At 42.7% G+C, this 24,565-nt stretch overlaps 1 protein-coding gene across 2 annotated transcripts in view; it reads right to left on the bottom strand.

Annotated features, from left to right (window-relative positions):
* The window catches only part of TBXAS1 (thromboxane A synthase 1), a 48,562-nt gene extending 39,052 nt beyond the window's left edge, over nucleotides 1–9,510 (bottom strand). For both annotated transcript variants that reach the window (XM_069762846.1, XM_069762847.1), the window contains exon 1: nucleotides 9,372–9,510. The gene's annotated coding sequence lies outside the window, so the exon portion shown is untranslated. The remainder of the gene's footprint in view (nucleotides 1–9,371) is intronic.
* Between the last annotated feature and the right edge of the window lie 15,055 nt (nucleotides 9,511–24,565).

The following is a 24,565-nucleotide window of genomic DNA, read 5'->3' as shown; positions in this document are numbered from 1 at the left end:
ATATATACAGGAGGAGTGGCACTGTGCAGTGTATATATACAGGAGGAGTGGTACTGTGCAGTGTATATATACAGCAGGAGTGGTACTGTGCAGTGTATATATACAGCAGGAGTGGTACTGTGCAGTGTATATATACAGCAGGAGTGGTGCTGTGCAGTGTATATATACAGGAGGAGTGGTGCTGTGCAGTGTATATATACAGGAGGCGTGGTACTGTGCAGTGTATATATACAGGAGGAGTGGTACTGTGCAGTGTATATATACAGGACAGGAGGAGTGGTACTGTGCAGTGTATATATACAGGAGGAGTGGCACTGTGCAGTGTATATATACAGGAGGAGTGGTACTGTGCAGTGTATATATACAGCAGGAGTGGTACTGTGCAGTGTATATATACAGCAGGAGTGGTACTGTGCAGTGTATATATACAGGAGGAGTGGTACTGTGCAGGGTATATATACAGCAGGAGCGGTACTGTGCAGTGTATATATACAGCAGGAGTGGTACTGTGCAGTGTATATATACAGCAGGAGTGGTACTGTGCAGTGTATATATACAGGAGGAGCGGTACTGTGCAGGGTATATATACAGGAGGAGTGGTACTGTGCAGTGTATATATACAGGAGGAGCGGTACTGTGCAGTGTATATATACAGGAGGAGTGGTACTGTGCAGTGTATATATACAGGAGGAGTGGTACTGTGCAGTGTATATATACAGGAGGAGTGGTACTGTGCAGTGTATATATATACAGGAGGAGTGGTACTGTGCAGTGTATATATACAGGAGGAGTGGTACTGTGCAGTGTATATATACAGGAGGAGTGGTGCTGTGCAGTGTATATAGACAGGAGGAGTGGTACTGTGCAGTGTATATATACAGGAGGAGTGGTACTGTGCAGTGTATATATACAGGAGGAGTGGTACTGTGCAGTGTATATATACAGGACAGGAGGAGTGGTACTGTGCAGTGTATATAGACAGGAGGAGTGGTACTGTGCAGTGTATATATACAGGAGGAGTGGTACTGTGCAGTGTATATATACAGGAGGAGTGGTACTGTGCAGTGTATATATACAGGAGGAGTGGTACTGTGCAGTGTATATATACAGGAGGAGTGGTGCTGTGCAGTGTATATATAGGAGGAGTGGTACTGTACAGTGTATATATACAGGAGGAGTGGTACTGTGCAGTGTATATATACAGGAGGAGTGGTACTGTGCAGTGTATATATACAGGACAGGAGGAGTGGTACTGTGCAGTGTATATATACAGGAGGAGTGGTACTGTACAGTGTATATATACAGGAGGAGTGGTACTGTGCAGTGTATATATACAGGAGGAGCGGTACTGTACAATGTATATATACAGGAGGAGTGGTACTGTGCAGTGTATATATACAGGTGGAGTGGTACTGTGCAGTGTATATATACAGGAGGAGTGGTACTGTGCAGTGTATATATACAGGAGGAGTGGTACTGTGCAGTGTATATATACAGGAGGAGTGGTACTGTACATTGTATATATACAGGAGGAGTGGTACTGTGCAGTGTATATATACAGGAGGAGTGGTACTGTGCAGTGTATATATACAGGACAGGAGGAGTGGTACTGTGCAGTGTATATATACAGGAGGAGTGGTACCGTGCAGTGTATATATACAGGAGGAGTGGTACTGTGCAGTGTATATATACAGGACAGGAGGAGTGGTACTGTGCAGTGTATATATACAGGAGGAGTGGTACCGTGCAGTGTATATATACAGGAGGAGTGGTACTGTGCAGTGTATATATACAGGAGGAGTGGTACTGTGCAGTGTATATATGCAGGACAGGAGGAGTGGTACTGTGCAGTGTATATATACAGGACAGGAGGAGCGGTACTGTGCAGTGTATATATACAGGAGGAGTGGTACTGTGCAGTGTATATATACAGGAGGAGTGGTACTGTGCAGTGTATATACAGTGAGGCAAAAAAGTATTTAGTCAGTCAGCAATAGTGCAAGTTCCACCACTTAAAAAGATGAGAGGCGTCTGTAATTTACATCATAGGTAGACCTCAACTATGGGAGACAAACTGAGAAAAAAAATCCAGAAAATCACATTGTCTGTTTTTTTATCATTTTTTTTGCATATTATGGTGGAAAATAAGTATTTGGTCAGAAACAAACAATCCAGATTTCTGGCTCTCACAGACCTGTAACTTCTTCTTTAAGAGTCTCCTCTTTCCTCCACTCATTACCTGTAGTAATGGCACCTGTTTAAACTTGTTATCAGTATAAAAAGACACCTGTGCACACCCTCAAACAGTCTGACTCCAAACTCCACTATGGTGAAGACCAAAGAGCTGTCAAAGGACACCAGAAACAAAATTGTAGCCCTGCACCAGGCTGGGAAGACTGAATCTGCAATAGCCAACCAGCTTGGAGTGAAGAAATCAACAGTGGGAGCAATAATTAGAAAATGGAAGACATACAAGACCACTGATAATCTCCCTCGATCTGGGGCTCCACGCAAAATCCCACCCCGTGGGGTCAGAATGATCACAAGAACGGTGAGCAAAAATCCCAGAACCACGCGGGGGGACCTAGTGAATGAACTGCAGAGAGCTGGGACCAATGTAACAAGGCCTACCATAGGTAACACACTACGCCACCATGGACTCAGATCCTGCAGTGCCAGACATGTCCCACTGCTTAAGCCAGTACATGTCCGGGCCCGTCTGAAGTTTGCTAGAGAGCATTTGGATGATCCAGAGGAGTTTTGGGAGAATGTCCTATGGTCTGATGAAACCAAACTGGAACTGTTTGGTAGAAACACAACTTGTCGTATTTGGAGGAAAAAGAATACTGAGTTGCATCCATCAAACACCATACCTACTGTAAAGCATGGTGGTGGAAACATCATGCTTTGGGGCTGTGTCTCTGCAAAGGGGCCAGGACGACTGATCCGGGTACATGAAAGAATGAATGGGGCCATGTATCGTGAGATTTTGAGTGCAAACCTCCTTCCATCAGCAAGGGCATTGAAGATGAAACGTGGCTGGGTCTTTCAACATGACAATGATCCAAAGCACACCGCCAGGGCAACGAAGGAGTGGCTTCGTAAGAAGCATTTCAAGGTCCTGGAGTGGCCTAGCCAGTCTCCAGATCTCAACCCTATAGAAAACCTTTGGAGGGAGTTGAAAGTCCGTGTTGCCAAGCGAAAAGCCAAAAACATCACTGCTCTAGAGGAGATCTGCATGGAGGAATGGGCCAACATACCAACAACAGTGTGTGGCAACCTTGTGAAGACTTACAGAAAACGTCTGACCTCTGTCATTGCCAACAAAGGATATATTACAAAGTATTGAGATGAAATTTTGTTTCTGACCAAATACTTATTTTCCACCATAATATGCAAATAAAATGTTAAAAAAACAGACAATGTGATTTTCTGGATTTTTTTTTCTCAGTTTGTCTCCCATAGTTGAGGTCTACCTATGATGTAAATTACAGACGCCTCTCATCTTTTTAAGTGGTGGAACTTGCACTATTGCTGACTGACTAAATACTTTTTTGCCCCACTGTATACAGGAGGAGTGGTACTGTGCAGTGTATATATACAGGAGGAGTGCTACTGTGCAGTGTATATATACAGGAGGAGTGGTACTGTGCAGTGTATATATACAGGAGGAGTGGTACTGTGCAGTGTATATATACAGGAGGAGTGGTACTGTGCAGTGTATATATACAGGAGGAGAGGTACTGTGCAGTGTATATATACAGGAGGAGTGGTACTGTGCAGTGTATATATACAGGAGGAGTGGTACTGTGCAGTGTATATATAGGAGGAGTGGTACTGTACAGTGTATATATACAGGAGGAGAGGTACTGTGCAGTGTATATATACAGGAGGAGTGGTACTGTGCAGTGTATATATACAGGAGGAGTGGTACTGTGCAGTGTATATATACAGGAGGAGTGGTACTGTGCAGTGTATATATACAGGAGGAGAGGTACTGTGCAGTGTATATATACAGGAGGAGTGGTACTGTGCAGTGTATATATACAGGAGGAGTGGTACTGTGCAGTGTATATATACAGGAGGAGTGGTACTGTGCAGTGTATATATACAGGAGGAGTGGTACTGTGCAGTGTATATATACAGGAGGAGTGGTACTGTGCAGTGTATATATAGGAGGAGTGGTACTGTACAGTGTATATATACAGGAGGAGTGGTACTGTGCAGTGTATATATACAGGAGGAGTGGTACTGTGCAGTGTATATATACAGGAGGAGCGGTACTGTGCAGTGTATATATACAGGAGGAGTGGTACTGTGCAGTGTATATATACAGGAGGAGTGGTACTGTGCAGTGTATATATACAGGAGGAGTGGTACTGTGCAGTGTATATATACAGGAGGAGTGGTACTGTGCAGTGTATATATACAGGAGGAGCGGTACTGTGCAGTGTATATATACAGGAGGAGTGGTACTGTGCACTGTATATATACAGGAGGAGGGGTACTGTACAGTGTATATATACAGGAGGAGTGGTGCTGTGCAGTGTATATATACAGGAGGAGCGGTACTGTGCAGTGTATATATACAGGAGGAGTGGTACTGTGCAGTGTATATATACAGGAGGAGTGGTACCGTGCAGTGTATATATACAGGAGGAGTGGTACTGTGCAGTGTATATATACAGGAGGAGTGGTACTGTGCAGTGTATATATACAGGACAGGAGGAGTGGTACTGTGCAGTGTATATATACAGGAGGAGTGGTACCGTGCAGTGTATATATACAGGAGGAGTGGTACTGTGCAGTGTATATATACAGGAGGAGTGGTACTGTGCAGTGTATATATACAGGAGGAGTAGTACTGTGCAGTGTATATATACAGGAGGAGTGGTACTGTGCAGTGTATATATACAGGAGGAGTAGTACTGTGCAGTGTATATATACAGGAGGAGTAGTACTGTGCAGTGTATATATACAGGAGGAGTGGTACTGTGCAGTGTATATATACAGGAGGAGTAGTACTGTGCAGTGTATATATACAGGAGGAGTAGTACTGTGCAGTGTATATATACAGGAGGAGTGGTACTGTGCAGTGTATATATACAGGAGGAGTGGTACTGTGCAGTGTATATACACAGGAGGAGTGGTACTGTGCAGTGTATATATACAGGAGGAGTAGTACTGTGCAGTGTATATATACAGGAGGAGTGGTACTGTGCAGTGTATATATACAGGAGGAGTGGTACTGTGCAGTGTATATATACAGGAGGAGTGGTACTGTGCAGTGTATATATACAGGAGGAGTGGTACTGTGCAGTGTATATATACAGGAGGAGTGGTACTGTGCAGTGTATATATACAGGAGGAGTGGTACTGTGTGGTGTATATATACAGGAGGAGTGGTACTGTGCAGTGTATATATACAGGAGGAGTGGTACTGTGCAGTGTATATATACAGGAGGAGTGGTACTGTGCAGTGTATATATACAGGACAGGAGGAGTGGTACTGTGCAGTGTATATATACAGGAGGAGTGGTACTGTGCAGTGTATATATACAGGAGGAGTGGTACTGTGCAGTGTATATATACAGGAGGAGTGGTACTGTGCAGTGTATATATACAGGAGGAGTGGTACTGTGCAGTGTATATATACAGGAGGAGTGGTACTGTGCAGTGTATATATACATAGGAGGAGTGGTACTGTGCAGTGTATATATACATGAGGAGTGGTACTGTGCAGTGTATATATATATACAGGAGGAGTGGTACTGTGCAGTGTATATATACAGGAGGAGTGGTACTGTGCAGTGTATATATACAGGAGGAGTGGTACTGTGCAGTGTATATATACAGGAGGAGTGGTACTGTGCAGGGTATATATACAGGAGGAGTGGTACTGTGCAGTGTATATATACAGGAGGAGTGGTACTGTACAGTGTATATATACAGGAGGAGTGGTACTGTGCAGTGTATATATACAGGAGGAGTGGTACTGTGCAGTGTATATATACAGGAGGAGTGGTACTGTGCAGGGTATATATACAGGAGGAGTGGTACTGTGCAGTGTATATATACAGGAGGAGTGGTACTGTGCAGTGTATATATACAGGAGGAGTGGTACTGTGCAGTGTATATATACAGGAGGAGTGGTACTGTGCAGGGTATATATACAGGAGGAGTGGTACTGTGCAGTGTATATATACAGGAGGAGTGGTACTGTGCAGGGTATATATACAGGAGGAGTGGTACTGTGCAGTGTATATATACAGGAGGAGTGGTACTGTACAGTGTATATATACAGGAGGAGTGGTACTGTGCAGTGTATATATACAGGAGGAGTGGTACTGTGCAGTGTATATATACAGGAGGAGTGGTACTGTGCAGGGTATATATACAGGAGGAGTGGTACTGTACAGTGTATATATACAGGAGGAGTGGTACTGTGCAGTGTATATATACAGGAGGAGTGGTACTGTGCAGTGTATATATACAGGAGGAGTGGTACTGTGCAGTGTATATATACAGGAGGAGTGGTACTGTACAGTGTATATATACAGGAGGAGTGGTACTGTGCAGTGTATATATACAGGAGGAGTGGTACTGTGCAGTGTATATATACAGGAGGAGTGGTACTGTGCAGTGTATATATACAGGAGGAGTGGTACTGTGCAGTGTATATATACAGGAGGAGTGGTACTGTGCAGTGTATATATACAGGAGGAGTGGTACTGTGCAGTGTATATATACAGGAGTGGTACTGTGCAGTGTATATATACAGGAGGAGTGGTACTGTGCAGTGTATATATACAGGAGTGGTACTGTGCAGTGTATATATACAGGAGGAGTGGTACTGTGCAGTGTATATATACAGGAGGAGTGGTACTGTGCAGTGTATATATACAGGAGGAGTGGTACTGTGCAGTGTATATATACAGGAGGAGTGGTACTGTGCAGTGTATATATACAGGAGGAGTGGTACTGTACAGTGTATATATACAGGAGGAGTGGTACTGTGCAGTGTATATATACAGGAGGAGTGGTACTGTGCAGTGTATATATACAGGAGGAGTGGTACTGTGCAGTGTATATATACAGGAGGAGTGGTACTGTGCAGTGTATATATACAGGAGGAGTGGTACTGTGCAGTGTATATATACAGGAGGAGTGGTACTGTGCAGTGTATATATACAGGAGTGGTACTGTGCAGTGTATATATACAGGAGGAGTGGTACTGTGCAGTGTATATATACAGGAGTGGTACTGTGCAGTGTATATATACAGGAGGAGTGGTACTGTGCAGTGTATATATACAGGAGTGGTACTGTGCAGTGTATATATACAGGAGGAGTGGTACTGTGCAGGGTATATATACAGGAGGAGTGGTACTGTGCAGTGTATATATACAGGAGGAGTGGTACTGTACAGTGTATATATACAGGAGGAGTGGTACTGTGCAGTGTATATATACAGGAGGAGTGGTACTGTGCAGTGTATATATACAGGAGGAGTGGTACTGTGCAGTGTATATATACAGGAGTGGTACTGTGCAGTGTATATATACAGGAGGAGTGGTACTGTGCAGTGTATATATACAGGAGTGGTACTGTGCAGTGTATATATACAGGAGGAGTGGTACTGTGCAGTGTATATATACAGGAGGAGCGGTACTGTGTAGTGTATATATACAGGAGGAGCGGTACTGTGCAGTGTATATATACAGGAGGAGTGGTGCTGTGCAGTGTATATATACAGGAGGAGCGGTACTGTGCAGTGTATATATACAGGAGGAGTGGTACTGTGCAGTGTATATATACAGGAGGAGCGGTACTGTACAGTGTATATATACAGGAGGAGCGGTACTGTGCAGTGTATATATACAGGAGCGGTACTGTGCAGTGTATATATACAGGAGGAGTGGTACTGTGCAGTGTATATATACAGGAGGAGCGGTACTGTGCAGTGTATATATACAGGGCAGGAGGAGTGGTACTGTGCAGTGTATATATACAGGAGGAGTGGTGCTGTGCAGTGTATATATACAGGAGGGGTGGTGCTGTGCAGTGTATATATACAGGAGGAGTGGTGCTGTGCAGTGTATATATACAGGAGGGGTGGTGCTGTGCAGTGTATATATACAGGAGGAGCGGTACTGTGCAGTGTATATATACAGGAGGAGTGGTACTGTGCAGTGTATATATACAGGAGGAGTGGTACTGTGCAGGGTATATATACAGGAGGAGTGGTACTGTGCAGTGTATATATACAGGAGGAGTGGTACTGTGCAGAGTATATATACAGGAGGAGTGGTACTGTGCAGGGTATATATACAGGAGGAGTGGTACTGTGCAGTGTATATATACAGGAGGAGTGGTACTGTGCAGTGTATATATACAGGAGGAGTGGTACTGTGCAGTGTATATATACAGGAGGAGTGGTACTGTGCAGTGTATATATACAGGAGGAGTGGTACTGTGCGGTGTATATATACAGGAGGAGTGGTACTGTGCGGTGTATATATACAGGAGGAGTGGTACTGTGCGGTGTATATATACAGGAGGAGTGGTACTGTGCAGTGTATATATACAGGAGGAGTGGTACTGTGCAGTGTATATATACAGGAGGAGTGGTGCTGTGCAGTGTATATATACAGGAGGAGCGGTACTGTGCAGTGTATATATACAGGAGGAGTGGTGCTGTGCAGTGTATATATACAGGAGGAGTGGTACTGTGCAGTGTATATATACAGGAGGAGTGGTACTGTGCGGTGTATATATACAGGAGGAGTGGTACTGTGCGGTGTATATATACAGGAGGAGTGGTACTGTGCAGTGTATATATACAGGAGGAGTGGTACTGTGCAGTGTATATATACAGGAGGAGTGGTGCTGTGCAGTGTATATATACAGGAGGAGCGGTACTGTGCAGTGTATATATACAGGAGGAGTGGTGCTGTGCAGTGTATATATACAGGAGGAGCGGTACTGTGCAGTGTATATATACAGGAGGAGTGGTGCTGTGCAGTGTATATATACAGGAGGAGCGGTACTGTGCAGTGTATATATACAGGAGGAGTGGTACTGTGCAGTGTATATATGCAGGAGGAGTGGTACTGTGCAGTGTATATATACAGGAGGAGTGGTACTGTGCAGTGTATATATACAGGAGGAGTGGTGCTGTGCAGTGTATATATACAGGAGGAGCGGTACTGTGCAGTGTATATATACAGGAGGAGTGGTACTGTGCAGTGTATATATACAGGAGGAGAGGTACTGTGCAGTGTATATATACAGGAGGAGTGGTACTGTGCAGTGTATATGTACAGGAGGAGCGGTACTGTGCAGTGTATATACAGAATATTGGTGACTTACTTTGGGGGCAGCCGTCAGTGCAGTGCAGGGGTCTCTTTCCCGGTGTGACACCTGAGGGCTCGCTGTGCGCCGTGCTGCTGTCGGGCAGATTCCGGGGCGGCGCTGTCGGTCGGGGGCGGTCGGATCCTGCAGACACCTGGGAGTCTCTGGGAGATTTGATGCTGCAGATTTGCAGCAGGGATTATTTCTATGGCGGCTCTTCTGGTCTCAGTAATGTTTCCCCCTCATGCTGGGACCATGTGCCGGGGGCTGTATGGCGGAGGGCCGGCACTGGGAGCCCCCAACACCGGTCACTGCACATCAGGTCCAGGAGCCGCACTGCACTGATACAGTGAGAACGACCTGAGCCGACCGGAGAGCCAAGAGATAGACAAGAAGAAGAAGGAAAATAATAATTATCTTTATTTTTATATAGCGGTAAGATATTTCATTGTTTACAGTTATTTAAATTATGTTTTGTCCTCCAGTCACCTCTAGAGCTGCACTCACTATTCTGCTGTTACATCGTGTCTTATCCTCCAGGTTTTTTATTAAATAAAATAAAACACTTTACATGACAATAACTGTGATACATTACACATAAAACACAACAGAACAGAACATAAGAACAAAGCTCCAATCAGACGACAACAAACGACAAAAGCCACAAAGAAATAAACCGGAAATGGAACAAAAATGGAGAAAGTTCGTGACCTACAAATCAGGGACGAGAAAGAAAAATTCCAATAACATAAAAAAAAACAGAACTAAAAGACAACAAACAAAATACTCATAACTTACGTGAATACCTGTAAAAAATTATAACTAATAAATAGTATAAAATCATGTAAGACCCCCGGCCCAGCTTCATTCATACTACTATATACAACCCCAACTACATTCACACCGTCCTATATACAATATTATATACAATATATACACTATAAACACATTACACTAAACCAAACACTATACAACACCGCAAACACAACAAAACGCTGCTGGTCCCACTGCCGAACCTTACAGCCCCCCTTACACCACCACATTCACCCTACAACAAACCTAAACACAACACAGTGTACAACATTAACAATTTTTTTTTTTAAAATATATATACACACTACTACTCTAACTATCCCGCCACCCCTGATCCAGCTCTGGCCACAAAGTTCAGGAATCATCCGAGCTAGGATCAGGCCCCAAAGTTTTTCCCCAGGCGGGGCCTGGGCCAGATCAGTCTCTTATCACCGCCGTTGAACCCCCCAATCCCCCCACCCAACCTAACTAAGACCCTCTATTATACACACTATATACAATATATACAATACACTATATACAATATATACATAAACCAACATCACAGAACACAACCTACATTCTCACCACCCGAGGCTCAAGTTCGATGCCTGCAAACCTTCTATTCAGGGAACAGAAATACAAAACAAAAATATAGGGTGTAAAGACATCAGCCCACCACAAGGATATAGGAGCGCTATCGGACTAAGGCACCCTGAAGGAGAAACCCCTCCAGAGATGGGCCGCCCTCCGGGCACCCAGCCCCCCGCACTCCAGAGAACGCACCTTCACCAGGGCACCTAGGATGCTGCTACAAACTTCATCTACATGGAGGATTTTACTCTGCGTCGAAACTAAAACTCGTGCGTTCCACGTGAAATACCTGACCACTGCGCTGACTAAGAATAAAGTGGCTCGGTCCCTTCTCCCAAGGTCTCTGAACGCTCCATAGGCCCACTCGGCATAGGACAGAGTGGCCAGCCGCGGCCAACCAATGGAAGCGCCCACCCTGTTGTACATCTCTGCATTAAAGGGACAATGAAGCAGGAAGTGCTCCATGCTTTCCAGCATGGTAGCGCAAGCCTCACGGGGACAATTCCTGTCCACGGAGCTCCTGTGCTTCAAATTGTCCCTCACATACAACTTACCTTGGAAGCAGCGCCAAGTCAAGTCCCAATACTTCTTGGGAATCCTGCTAGAATTTAACAAACTCAACCCAACCTCTAGATCCCGACTCGGGCAGTCCTTGAGGATCAATGGTCTCTAAAAATGCGAAAGCAAGACCCGCATGTCGAGGAGTTTCCTCGGGAGGGACCTCACTTCCCACATTCCCAGACCCCACCGGCGCATCATTTTCAGAACCGGGGTAACATAAGCCGGGAGATGCCCGTGGGGTGTGCGAAGATCCTTCAATCTTCCTCCTGTCTCCCATTCCTGGAAGAAAGGCTGAAACCATCCCTTGCAGGAGAATACCCACAGAGGAGCCCTCTCTTTCCAGAGGTTTGCCACGTTAACTTTCAAAAAGGTGTTCACTAGAAACACCACGGGGTTCACCATATTCAACCCCCCTAGTCTCCTCGTGCGATAAGTGACCTCCCATTTGACTAGGTTTAGTCTATTCCCCCATAACATCTGGAAGAACAGACTGTAAATCCGTGTCCAGAGAGGCTCCGGCAAGACACAGACGCTGCCCAGGTAGATTAGCAAGGGGAGCAGGAAAGCTTTGCACAGGTCAACCCTTTCCCTCAGGGTCAAAGACCAACCCTTCCAGTGGCCCACTCTTTGGGCGACACCTTTGATTCTGCCTTCCCAGTTTTTCGTGGGGTAATCACCCTGGCCAAATTCGATGCCTAGGACTTTGGCATGTTCTTGGGGTTCGGGGAGGGTGTCTGGAATATCAAACGTGGGATCCCCGCCTCCCAGCCAGAGACTCTCACACTTGTCCTGGATGACCTTGGACCCGGATGCCTCTGAGTAGCTCTCCACTTCTGACATCACCACCATCGCCTCCTCTTGCGAAGAAAGAAAGACGGTAACGTCGTCCACGTAGGCCACTATCCTCAGGATATCCTCTGGCGCCAACCCGCCCATCCCCACCCCCGCCAACGGTCCACAATCGACCCTTCTGAGGAAGGGATCGATCGCAAACGCGTAAAACAAAGGGCTAAGAGGGCAGCCCTGGCGGACACCAGATCCCACCCCGAAAGGTTGTCCAATCCACCCGCTTACCAGAGGGAAAGTCTCAGCCCCTGCGTACAAGGTCTTAAGCCAGTCCACAAACCCTCCAGGCAGACCATACCTCAAAAGAGTGGACCAGAGGTACTCGTGGTCAACCCGATCAAAGGCTTTCACCTCTCTTATGAACTACAATCACTACAGTGTCCTTCCTTGTGAACTATAACTGCCACACAGTCCTTCCTTGTGAACCATAACCACCACACTGTCCTCCTCTGTAAACTATAAGTGCCACACTGTGCTCTCTTATGAGTTATAACTGCCACAGTGTCCTTCTTTGTGAACTATAAACGCTATATTATCTTCCCTTGTGAACTATAAGCGCCACACTTTGCTCCCTTATGAGCTATACCCACTACAGTGTCCTTCCTTGTGAACTATAATCATAACACTGTCCTACCTTATTAAAGAGAAGCTGTCAACATCAAAATGCAGACCAATCTGTTGGCAGCTTGTTATAGGGCAGGATTACTTAAGGAGACGAATATATAGTTTTGAGTGAAAAGATTCAGTATAACCACCTGAGATTTATGGTCCAGTGGGCGGTCTTAACATTGACTAAAAAGACGCGCCGCATGTCCGGAGTCGCAGGGCCGCCGGATGCGTGTTACCACGCATAGTGGAAATGGGATTTTAAAAAAAACCTCCACTATGCTGCGTTCAATCCGCAGCTAGTCCAGATGTAAAACGGCCCGTGGACACATACCCTTACAGTCTTGTACATAGGGGTCAGTATTATAGCAGTTATATTCTTGTACATAGGGGCAGTATTATAGTAGTTATATTCTTGTACATAGGGGCAGTATTATAGTAGTTATATTCTTGTACATAGGGAGCAGTATTATAGTAGTTATATTCTTGTACATAGGAGCAGTATTATAGTGGTTATATTCTTGTACATAGGAGCAGTATTATAGTAGTTATATTCTTATACATAGGGGCAGTATTATAGCAGTTATATTCTTGTACATAGGAGCAGTATTATAGTAGTTATATTCTTGTACATAGGGGCAGTATTATAGTAGTTATATTCTTGTACATAGGGGGCAGTATTATAGTAGTTATATTCTTGTACATAGGGGGCAGTATTATAGTAGTTATATTCTTGTACATAGGGGCAGTATTATAGAAGTTATATTCTTGTACATAGGAGGCAGTATTATAGTAGTTATATTCTTCTACATAGGAGCAGTATTATAGTAGTTATATTCTTGTACATAGGGGCAGTATTATAGTAGTTATATTCTTGTACATATGAGCAGTATTATAGTAGTTATATTCTTGTCCATAGGGGCATTATTATAGTAGTTATATTCTTGTATATAGGAGCAGTATTATAGTAGTTATATTCTTGTACATAGGGGCAGTATTATAGTAGTTATATTCTTGTATATAGGGGCAGTATTATAGTAGTTATATTCTTGTACATAGGGGCAGTATTATAGTAGATATATTCTTGTACATAAGGGCAGTATTATAGTAGTTATATTCTTGTACATAGGAGCAGTATTATAGTAGTTATATTCTTGTACATAGGAGCAGTATTATAGTAGTTATATTCTTGTACATAGGAGGCAGTATTATAGTAGTTATATTCTTGTACATAGGAGGCAGTATTATAGTAGTTATATTCTGTATATAGGAGCAGTATTATAGTAGTTATATTCTTGTACATAGGAGCAGTATTATAGTAGTTATTTTCTTGTACATAGGGAGCAGTATTATAGTAGTTATATTCTGGTACATAGGAGCAGTATTATAGTGGTTATATTCTTGTACATAGGAGCAGTATTATAGTAGTTATATTCTTGTACATAGGGGCAGTATTATAGTAGTTATATTCTTGTATATAGGGGCAGCATTATAGTAGTTATATTCTTGTACATAGGGGCAGTATTATAGTAGATATATTCTTGTACATAGGGGCAGTATTATAGCAGTTATATTCTTGTACATAGGAGCAGTATTATAGTAGTTATATTCTTGTACATAGGGGCAGTATTATAGTAGTTATATTCTTGTACATAGGAGGCAGTATTATAGTAGTTATATTCTTGTACATAGGAGGCAGTATTATAGTAGTTATATTCTGTATATAGGAGCAGTATTATAGTAGTTATATTCTTGTACATAGGAGCAGTATTATAGTAGTTATATTCTTGTACATAGGGAGCAGTATTATAGTAGTTATATTCTGGTACATAGGAGCAGTATTATAGTGGTTATATTCTTGTACATAGGAGCAGTATTATAGTAGTTATATTCTTGTACATAGGGGCAGTATTATAGTAGTTATATTCTTGTATATAGGGGCAGTATTATAGTAGTTATATTCTTGTACATAGGGGCAGTATTATAGTAGATATATTCTTGTACATAGGGGCAGTATTATAGTAGTTATATTCTTGTACATAGGAGCAGTATTATAGTAGTTATATTCTTGTACATAGGAGCAGTATTATAGTAGTTATATTCTTGTACATAGGAGGCAGTATTATAGTAGTTATATTCTTGTACATAGGAGGCAGTATTATAGTAGTTATATTCTGTATATAGGAGCAGTATTATAGTAGTTATATTCTTGTACATAGGAGCAGTATTATAGTAGTTATATTCTTGTACATAGGGAGCAGTATTATAGTAGTTATATTGTGGTACATAGGAGCAGTATTATAGTGGTTATATTCTTGTACATAGGAGCAGTATTATAGTAGTTATATTCTTGTACATAGGGGGCAGTATTATAGTAGTTATATTCTTGTACATAGGGGGCAGTATTATAGTAGTTATATTCTGGTACATAGGAGCAGTATTATAGTGGTTATATTCTTGTACATAGGAGCAGTATTATAGTAGTTATATTCTTGTACATAGGAGCAGTATTATAGTAGTTATATTCTTGTACATAGGAGCAGTATTATAGTAGTTATATTCTTGTACATAGGGAGCAGTATTATAGTAGTTATATTCTGGTACATAGGAGCAGTATTATAGTGGTTATATTCTTGTACATAGGAGCAGTATTATAGTAGTTATATTCTTGTACATAGGGGGCAGTATTATAGTAGTTATATTCTTGTACATAGGGGGCAGTATTATAGTAGTTATATTCTGGTACATAGGAGCAGTATTATAGTGGTTATATTCTTGTACATAGGAGCAGTATTATAGTAGTTATATTCTTGTATATAGGGGCAGCATTATAGTAGTTATATTCTTGTACATAGGGGCAGTATTATAGTAGATATATTCTTGTACATAGGAGCAGTATTATAGTAGTTATATTCTTGTACATAGGAGGCAGTATTATAGTAGTTATATTCTTGTACATAGGAGGCAGTATTATAGTAGTTATATTCTGTATATAGGAGCAGTATTATAGTAGTTATATTCTTGTACATAGGAGCAGTATTATAGTAGTTATATTCTTGTACATAGGGAGCAGTATTATAGTAGTTATATTGTGGTACATAGGAGCAGTATTATAGTGGTTATATTCTTGTACATAGGAGCAGTATTATAGTAGTTATATTCTTGTACATAGGGGGCAGTATTATAGTAGTTATATTCTTGTACATAGGGGGCAGTATTATAGTAGTTATATTCTGGTACATAGGAGCAGTATTATAGTGGTTATATTCTTGTACATAGGAGCAGTATTATAGTAGTTATATTCTTGTACATAGGAGCAGTATTATAGTAGTTATATTCTTGTACATAGGAGCAGTATTATAGTAGTTATATTCTTGTACATAGGGAGCAGTATTATAGTAGTTATATTCTGGTACATAGGAGCAGTATTATAGTGGTTATATTCTTGTACATAGGAGCAGTATTATAGTAGTTATATTCTTGTACATAGGGGGCAGTATTATAGTAGTTATATTCTTGTACATAGGGGGCAGTATTATAGTAGTTATATTCTGGTACATAGGAGCAGTATTATAGTGGTTATATTCTTGTACATAGGAGCAGTATTATAGTAGTTATATTCTTGTATATAGGGGCAGCATTATAGTAGTTATATTCTTGTACATAGGGGCAGTATTATAGTAGATATATTCTTGTACATAGGGGCAGTATTATAGCAGTTATATTCTTGTACATAGGAGCAGTATTATAGTAGTTATATTCTTGTACATAGGGGCAGTATTATAGTAGTTATATTCTTGTACATAGGAGGCAGTATTATAGTAGTTATATTCTTGTACATAGGAGGCAGTATTATAGTAGTTATATTCTGTATATAGGAGCAGTATTATAGTAGTTATATTCTTGTACATAGGAGCAGTATTATAGTAGTTATATTCTTGTACATAGGGAGCAGTATTATAGTAGTTATATTCTGGTACATAGGAGCAGTATTATAGTGGTTATATTCTTGTACATAGGAGCAGTATTATAGTAGTTATATTCTTGTACATAGGGGCAGTATTATAGTAGTTATATTCTTGTATATAGGGGCAGTATTATAGTAGTTATATTCTTGTACATAGGGGCAGTATTATAGTAGATATATTCTTGTACATAGGGGCAGTATTATAGTAGTTATATTCTTGTACATAGGAGCAGTATTATAGTAGTTATATTCTTGTACATAGGAGCAGTATTATAGTAGTTATATTCTTGTACATAGGAGGCAGTATTATAGTAGTTATATTCTTGTACATAGGAGGCAGTATTATAGTAGTTATATTCTGTATATAGGAGCAGTATTATAGTAGTTATATTCTTGTACATAGGAGCAGTATTATAGTAGTTATATTCTTGTACATAGGGAGCAGTATTATAGTAGTTATATTCTGGTACATAGGAGCAGTATTATAGTGGTTATATTCTTGTACATAGGAGCAGTATTATAGTAGTTATATTCTTGTACATAGGGGGCAGTATTATAGTAGTTATATTCTTGTACATAGGGGGCAGTATTATAGTAGTTATATTCTGGTACATAGGAGCAGTATTATAGTGGTTATATTCTTGTACATAGGAGCAGTATTATAGTAGTTATATTCTTGTACATAGGAGCAGTATTATAGTAGTTATATTCTTGTACATAGGAGCAGTATTATAGTAGTTATATTCTTGTACATAGGGGCAGTATTATAGTAGTTATATTCTTGTACATAGGAGGCAGTATTATAGTAGTTATATTCTGTATATAGGAGCAATATTATAGCACTTATATTCTTGTCCATAGGGGCAGTATTATAGTAGTTATATTCTTGTACATAGGGGCAGTATTATAGTAGTTATATTCTTGTATATAGGGGCAGTATTATAGTAGTTATATTCTTGTACATAGGAGCAGTATTATAGTAGTTATATTCTTGTACATAGGAGCAGTATTATAGTAGTTATATTCTTGTACATAGGAGGCAGTATTATAGTAGTTATATTCTGTATATAGGAGCAGTATTATAGTAGTTATATTCTTGTACATAGGAGCAGTATTATAGTAGTTATATTCTTGTACATAGGAGCAGTATTATAGTAGTTATATTCTTGTACATAGGAGCAGTATTATAGTAGTTATATTCTTGTACATAGGGGCAGTATTATAGTAGTTATATTCTTGTACATATGAGCAGTATTATAGTAGTTATATTCTTGTACATAGGGGCAGTATTATAGTAGTTATTCTTGTACATAGGAGCAGTATTATAGTAGTTATATTCTTGTACATAGGAGCAGTATTATAGTAGTTATATTCTTGTACATAGGAGCAGTATTATAGTAGTTATATTCTTGTACATAGGAGCAGTATTATAGTAGTTATATTCTGTATATAGGAGCAGTATTATAGTAGTTATATTCTTGTACATAGGAGCAGTATTATAGTAGTTATTCTTGTACATAGGAGCAGTATTATAGTAGTTATTCTTGTACATAGAAGCAGTATTATAGTAGTTATATTCTTGTACATAGGAGCAGTATTATAGTAGTTATATTCTTGTACATAGGGGCAGTATTATAGTAGTTATATTCTTGTACATAGGAGCAGTATTATAGTAGTTATATTCTTGTACATAGGAGCAGTATTATGGTAGTTATATTCTTGTACATAGGAGCAGTATTATAGTAGTTATATTCTTGTACATAGGAGCAGTATTGTAGTAGTTATATTCTTGTACATAGGGGCAGTATTATAGTAGTTATATTCTTGTACATAGGAGCAGTATTATAGTAGTTATATTCTTGTACATAGGGGCAGTATTATAGTAGTTATATTCTTGTACATAGGAGCAGTATTATAGTAGTTATATTCTTGTACATAGGAGCAGTATTATAGTAGTTATATTCTTGTACATAGGAGCAGTATTATAGTAGTTATATTCTGTATATAGGAGCAGTATCATAGTAGTTATATTTAGTTATATTCTTGTACATAGGAGCAGTATTATAGTAGTTATATTCCTGTACATAGAAGCAGTATTATAGTAGTTATATTCCTGTACATAGGAGCAGTATTATAGTAGTTATATTCTTGTACATAGGAGCAGTATTATAGTAGTTATATTCTTGTACATAGGAGCAGTATTATAGTAGTTATATTCTTGTACATAGGAGCAGTATTATAGTAGTTATATTCTTGTACATAGGAGCAGTATTATAAGTAGTTATATTCTTGTACATAGGGGCAGTATTATAGTAGTTATATTCTTGTACATAGGAGCAGTATTATAGTAGTTATATTCTTGTACATAGGAGCAGTATTATAGTAGTTATATTCTTGTACATAGGAGCAGTATTATAGTAGTTATATTCTTGTACATAGGAGCAGTATATATAGTAGTTATATTCTTGTACATAGGAGCAGTATTATAGTAGTTATATTCTGTACATAGGAGCAGTATTATAGTAGTTATATTCTTGTACATAGGAGCAGTATTATAGTAGTTATATTCTTGTACATAGGGGCAGTATTATAGTAGTTATATTCTTGTACATAGGGGCAGTATTATAGTAGTTATATTCTTGTACATAGGAGCAGTATTATAGTAGTTATATTCTTGTACATATGGGCAGTATTATAGTAGTTATATTCTTGTACATAGGAGCAGTATTATAGTACTTATATTCTTGTACATAGGGGCAGTATTATAGTAGTTATATTCTTGTACATAGGAGCAGTATTATAGTAGTTATATTCTTGTACATAGGGGCAGTATTATAGTAGTTATATTCTTGTACATAGGAGCAGTATTATAGTAGTTATATTCTTGTACATAGGAGCAGTATTATAGTAGTTATATTCTTGTACATAGGAGCAGTATTATAGTAGTTATAGTCTTGTACATAGGAGCAGTATTATAGTAGTTATATTCTTGTACATAGGGGGCAGTATTATAGTAGTTATATTCTTGTACATAGGAGCAGTATTATAGTAGTTATATTCTTGTACATAGGGGCAGTATTATAGTAGTTATATTCTTGTACATAGGAGCAGTATTATAGTAGTTATATTCTTGTACATAGGGGCAGTATTATAGTAGTTATATTCTTGTACATAGGGGCAGTATTATAGTAGTTATAGTCTTGTACATAGGAGCAGTATTATAATAGTTATATTCTTGTACATAGGAGCAGTATTATAGTAGTTATATTCTTGTACATAGGGGGCAGTATTATAGTAGTTATATTCTTGTACATAGGAGCAGTATTATAGTAGTTATATTCTTGTACATAGGGGCAGTATTATAGTAGTTATATTCTTGTACATAGGAGCAGTATTATAGTAGTTATATTCTTGTACATAGGGGCAGTATTATAGTAGTTATATTCTTGTACATAGGGGCAGTATTATAGTAGTTATATTCTTGTACATAGGGGCAGTATTATAGTAGTTATATTCTTGTACATAGGGGCAGTATTATAGTAGTTATATTCTTGTACATAGGAGCAGTATTATAGTAGTTATATTCTTGTACATAGGGGCAGTATTATAGTAGTTATATTCTTGTACATAGGGGCAGTATTATAGTAGTTATATTCTTGTACATAGGGGCAGTATTATAGTAGTTATATTCTTGTACATAGGAGCAGTATTATAGTAGTTATATTCTGTATATAGGAGCAGTATTATAGTAGTTATATTCTTGAACATCTGGCGGTATTATAGTATTAGATCGTTTATGTTGTGTTTCTGCTCCTTCTCGCTGCGGAGTTGATCAGTCAGTTCCTTTTTTTGTGGACCTGTCTGGACGTGCAGGTTACCGTACAGGAGAACATGTCTTTCTCTTGTCTCTTCCTTTCCGCCCGCATGTCGCCCTCCGTTCCCGGCGGTCTCAGAGCTGACTAATGTCTGACTCCTTCCCCGTTTCCTGGTTTTCTCCTTCACCTTTCTTCCCCTCTATATTTACTTTTCCTCTCATTCTTTGCTTCTGTTTCTCTCCATTTTGAATATTCCTGATTGGATTGTCGAGGAGTCGCATGTTTCCTGCGTTTTGCCATTTATTAGCGGTGTCCTCTGGGTGGCGCTATTTTGAGGGTAATTTGTGCCCTTTTTGCATTTATAGTTCAGGGTAAGGAGCGGCAGAGAATGTGAGGAATGTGGCTGTGACCGATACTGAGCACAACAAGGCGAGAAGGTGCGAAGTAAGAGGAAACAAATGGAGAATGCAGCGAAACGCGTGGAGAGACGTCGCCGCAGGTCTACGGTGTGTGCGGATCTTACACCCAACGTCAGTGGTGGAGTCACCGCAGCACAGAGGGTTTCAGCACCTCCAGGACTTATGGGCTGGGGGTCACCGGCAGCAGAAATGAGGTTTTATTTCTCTCGGCCCCGGAGAAGCCTCCGTCGTGGCACCGAGCAGTGGATGTCGCACCGGTCGGGTCCCGTTCACACCCGGCGGCTGCACTGTACGATACGGCGTGCACAGACATTTTTTCCTTGTATTTAACCGTTTCCAGTTTTTGTGAAGGGGTCAGCGCCGATTTCTTTGGGGGCGATGAGAACGGGCGGACATTGCCACGGTGACAGCGCACGCTTCGGTTTAGTGATTTTAGTGTCCTTGAAATTTTGTGCCATTTTTAACCCTTGAAACCAGAAGAGCGAAACGTGTCCCCCCCGAAACGTCACCAGAGAACCCCGGACCTGGTGCATCCTCCGAACCCTTCACCTCCCAGACTGTGAACCCCCGACCTCCCAGACTGTGAACCCCCGACCTCCCAGACTGTGAACCCCCGACCTCCCAGACTGTGAACCCCTGACCTCCCAGACTGTGAACCCCCGACATCCCAGACTGTGAACCCCTGACCTCCCAGACTGTGAACCCCCGACATCCCAGACTGTGAACCCCTGACCTCCCAGACTGTGAACCCCCGACCTCCCAGACTGTGAACCCCCGACCTCCCAGACTGTGAACCCCCGACCTCCCAGACTGTGAACCCCCGACCTCCCAGACTGTGAACCCCCGACCTCCCAGACTGTGAACCCCCGACCTCCCAGACTGTGAACCCCCGACCTCCCAGACTGTTCACCCCCCGACCTCCCAGACTGTTCACCCCCCGACCTCCCAGACTGTGAACCCCCGACCTCCCAGACTGTGAACCCCCGACCTCCCAGACTGTGAACCCCCGACCTCCCAGACTGTGAACCCCCGACCTCCCAGACTGTGAACCCCCGACATCCCAGACTGTGAACCCCCGACATCCCAGACTGTGAACCCCCGACATCCCAGACTGTGAACCCCCGACCTCCCAGACTGTGAACCCCCGACCTCCCAGACTGTGAACCCCCGACATCCCAGACTGTGAACCCCCGACATCCCAGACTGTGAACCCCCGACCTCCCAGACTGTGAACCCCCGACCTCCCAGACTGTGAACCCCCGACCTCCCAGACTGTGAACCCCCGACCTCCCAGACTGTGAACCCCCGTCATCCCAGACTGTGAACCCCCGACATCCCAGACTGTGAACCCCCGACATCCCAGACTGTGAACCCCCGACATCCCAGACTGTGAACCCCCGACCTCCCAGACTGTGAACCCCCGACATCCCAGACTGTGAACCCCCGACATCCCAGACTGTGAACCCCCGACATCCCAGACTGTGAACCCCCGACCTCCCAGACTGTGAACCCCCGACCTCCCAGACTGTGAACCCCCGACCTCCCAGACTGTGAACCCCCGACATCCCAGACTGTGAACCCCCGACATCCCAGACTGTGAACCCCCGACATCCCAGACTGTGAACCCCCGACCTCCCAGACTGTGAACCCCCGACATCCCAGACTGTGAACCCCCGACATCCCAGACTGTGAACCCCCGACATCCCAGACTGTGAACCCCCGACCTCCCAGACTGTGAACCCCCGACCTCCCAGACTGTGAACCCCCGACATCCCAGACTGTGAACCCCCGACATCCCAGACTGTGAACCCCGACATCCCAGACTGTGAACCCCCGACCTCCCAGACTGTGAACCCCCGACATCCCAGACTGTGAACCCCCGACCTCCCAGACTGTGAACCCCCGACCTCCCAGACTGTGAACCCCCGACCTCCCAGACTGTGAACCCCCGACCTCCCAGACTGTGAACCCCCGACATCCCAGACTGTGAACCCCCGACCTCCCAGACTGTGAACCCCCGACCTCCCAGACTGTGAACCCCCGACATCCCAGACTGTGAACCCCCGACATCCCAGACTGTGAACCCCCGACCTCCCAGACTGTGAACCCCAGACATCCCAGACTGTGAACCCCAGACATCCCAGACTGTGAACCCCCGACCTCCCAGACTGTGAACCCCCGACCTCCCAGACTGTGAACCCCCGACCTCCCAGACTGTGAACCCCCGACCTCCCAGACTGTGAACCCCCCACCTCCCAGACTGTGAACCCCAGACCTCCCAGACTGTGAACCCCCGCCCTCCCAGACTGTGAACCCCCGACCTCCCAGACTGTGAACCCCCGACATCCCAGACTGTGAACCCCCGACCTCCCAGACTGTGAACCCCCGACCTCCCAGACTGTGAACCCCTGACCTCCCAGACTGTGAACCCCCGACCTCCCAGACTGTGAACCCCCGACCTCCCAGACTGTTAACCCCCGACCTCCCAGGCCTAATTCACCCAATGGATTAATAGGCGCTGCGAGAGGACGACCGCTGTTAACCTCTTGTCTCCCAGCTCCAATAATCCAACTGGGTCAAGTACTAGCGGATTAACAGGAGCTCGGAGGCGACCAGCTGCCGTTAACACATTGCCTGCCAGGTGTGGTTAACCCATTGCCTGCCAGCTCCCGTTAACCCACTGCCTGCCAGCTGCCGTTAACTCACTGTTTTCCAGCTCACGTTAACCCACTGCCTGCCAGCTGCCGTTAACCCACTGCCTGCCAGCTCTCGTTAACCCATTGCCTGCCAGCTGCCGTTAACCCACTGCCTGCCAGCCAGCTGCCGTTAACCCTTTGTCTCATTGCTCCCCTTAACCCATCTTGTCCCTGGAGGGCGATGAATGTTGCATGAAGTGAAGGAATTATTTGCAGCACTGCGACCCCGGCTGATGACCAGTGTTCCCGTTATACTGGACCACCAGGAAAGAAAAGAGTTAAAACGGCTTTTTAAAATGCACTGCAGAGACTGCGATTTTTTAACTCTATCAATTCCAGGGCGCAGGGCTTAGGGTATGTGTCCACGTTCAGGATTGCATCAGGATTTGGTCAGGATTTTTCATCAGTATTTGTAGCCAAAACCAGGAGTGGGTGATAAATGCAAAAGTGGAGCATATGTTTCTATTATACTTTTCCTCTAATTGTTCCACTCCTGGTTTTGGCTACAAATACTGATGAAAAATCCTGACCAAATCCTGATGCAATCCTGAACGTGGACACATACCCTTAGAGAGACAGCAAGGATCCCCCCTCCGCCGTGCGGCCCCCAAGGACGGAGCCTCCTGCACTCACCTGTCACTAGTGAGCTCTGTAATACTCCATTGTGGCCACCAGGTGGCGCCAGACACCAAACTGCGGCTTCTGGGAAATCGGGGTCGTGTGAGCCGGTCATAGAAAAGACTACAACTCCCATGTGCCCAGAGTGAGGCTATGTTCACACGTTCCTGATTTCCCTCCTTTTTTTTCAGGACTAAAAACCGCAGCTCTTGGCAGAAAACGCAGGTCCTTTTTTTGGTTCATTTTTGGTGCTTTTTTGGTGCGTTTTTTGATGCGTTTTTTGATGCGTTTTTTTGAT

This window comes from Ranitomeya imitator, chromosome 4 (assembly GCF_032444005.1).
Source record: "Ranitomeya imitator isolate aRanImi1 chromosome 4, aRanImi1.pri, whole genome shotgun sequence".
NCBI classification, from domain to species: domain Eukaryota; kingdom Metazoa; phylum Chordata; class Amphibia; order Anura; family Dendrobatidae; genus Ranitomeya; species Ranitomeya imitator.
This window is presented reverse-complemented; position numbering and strand designations above follow the sequence as displayed.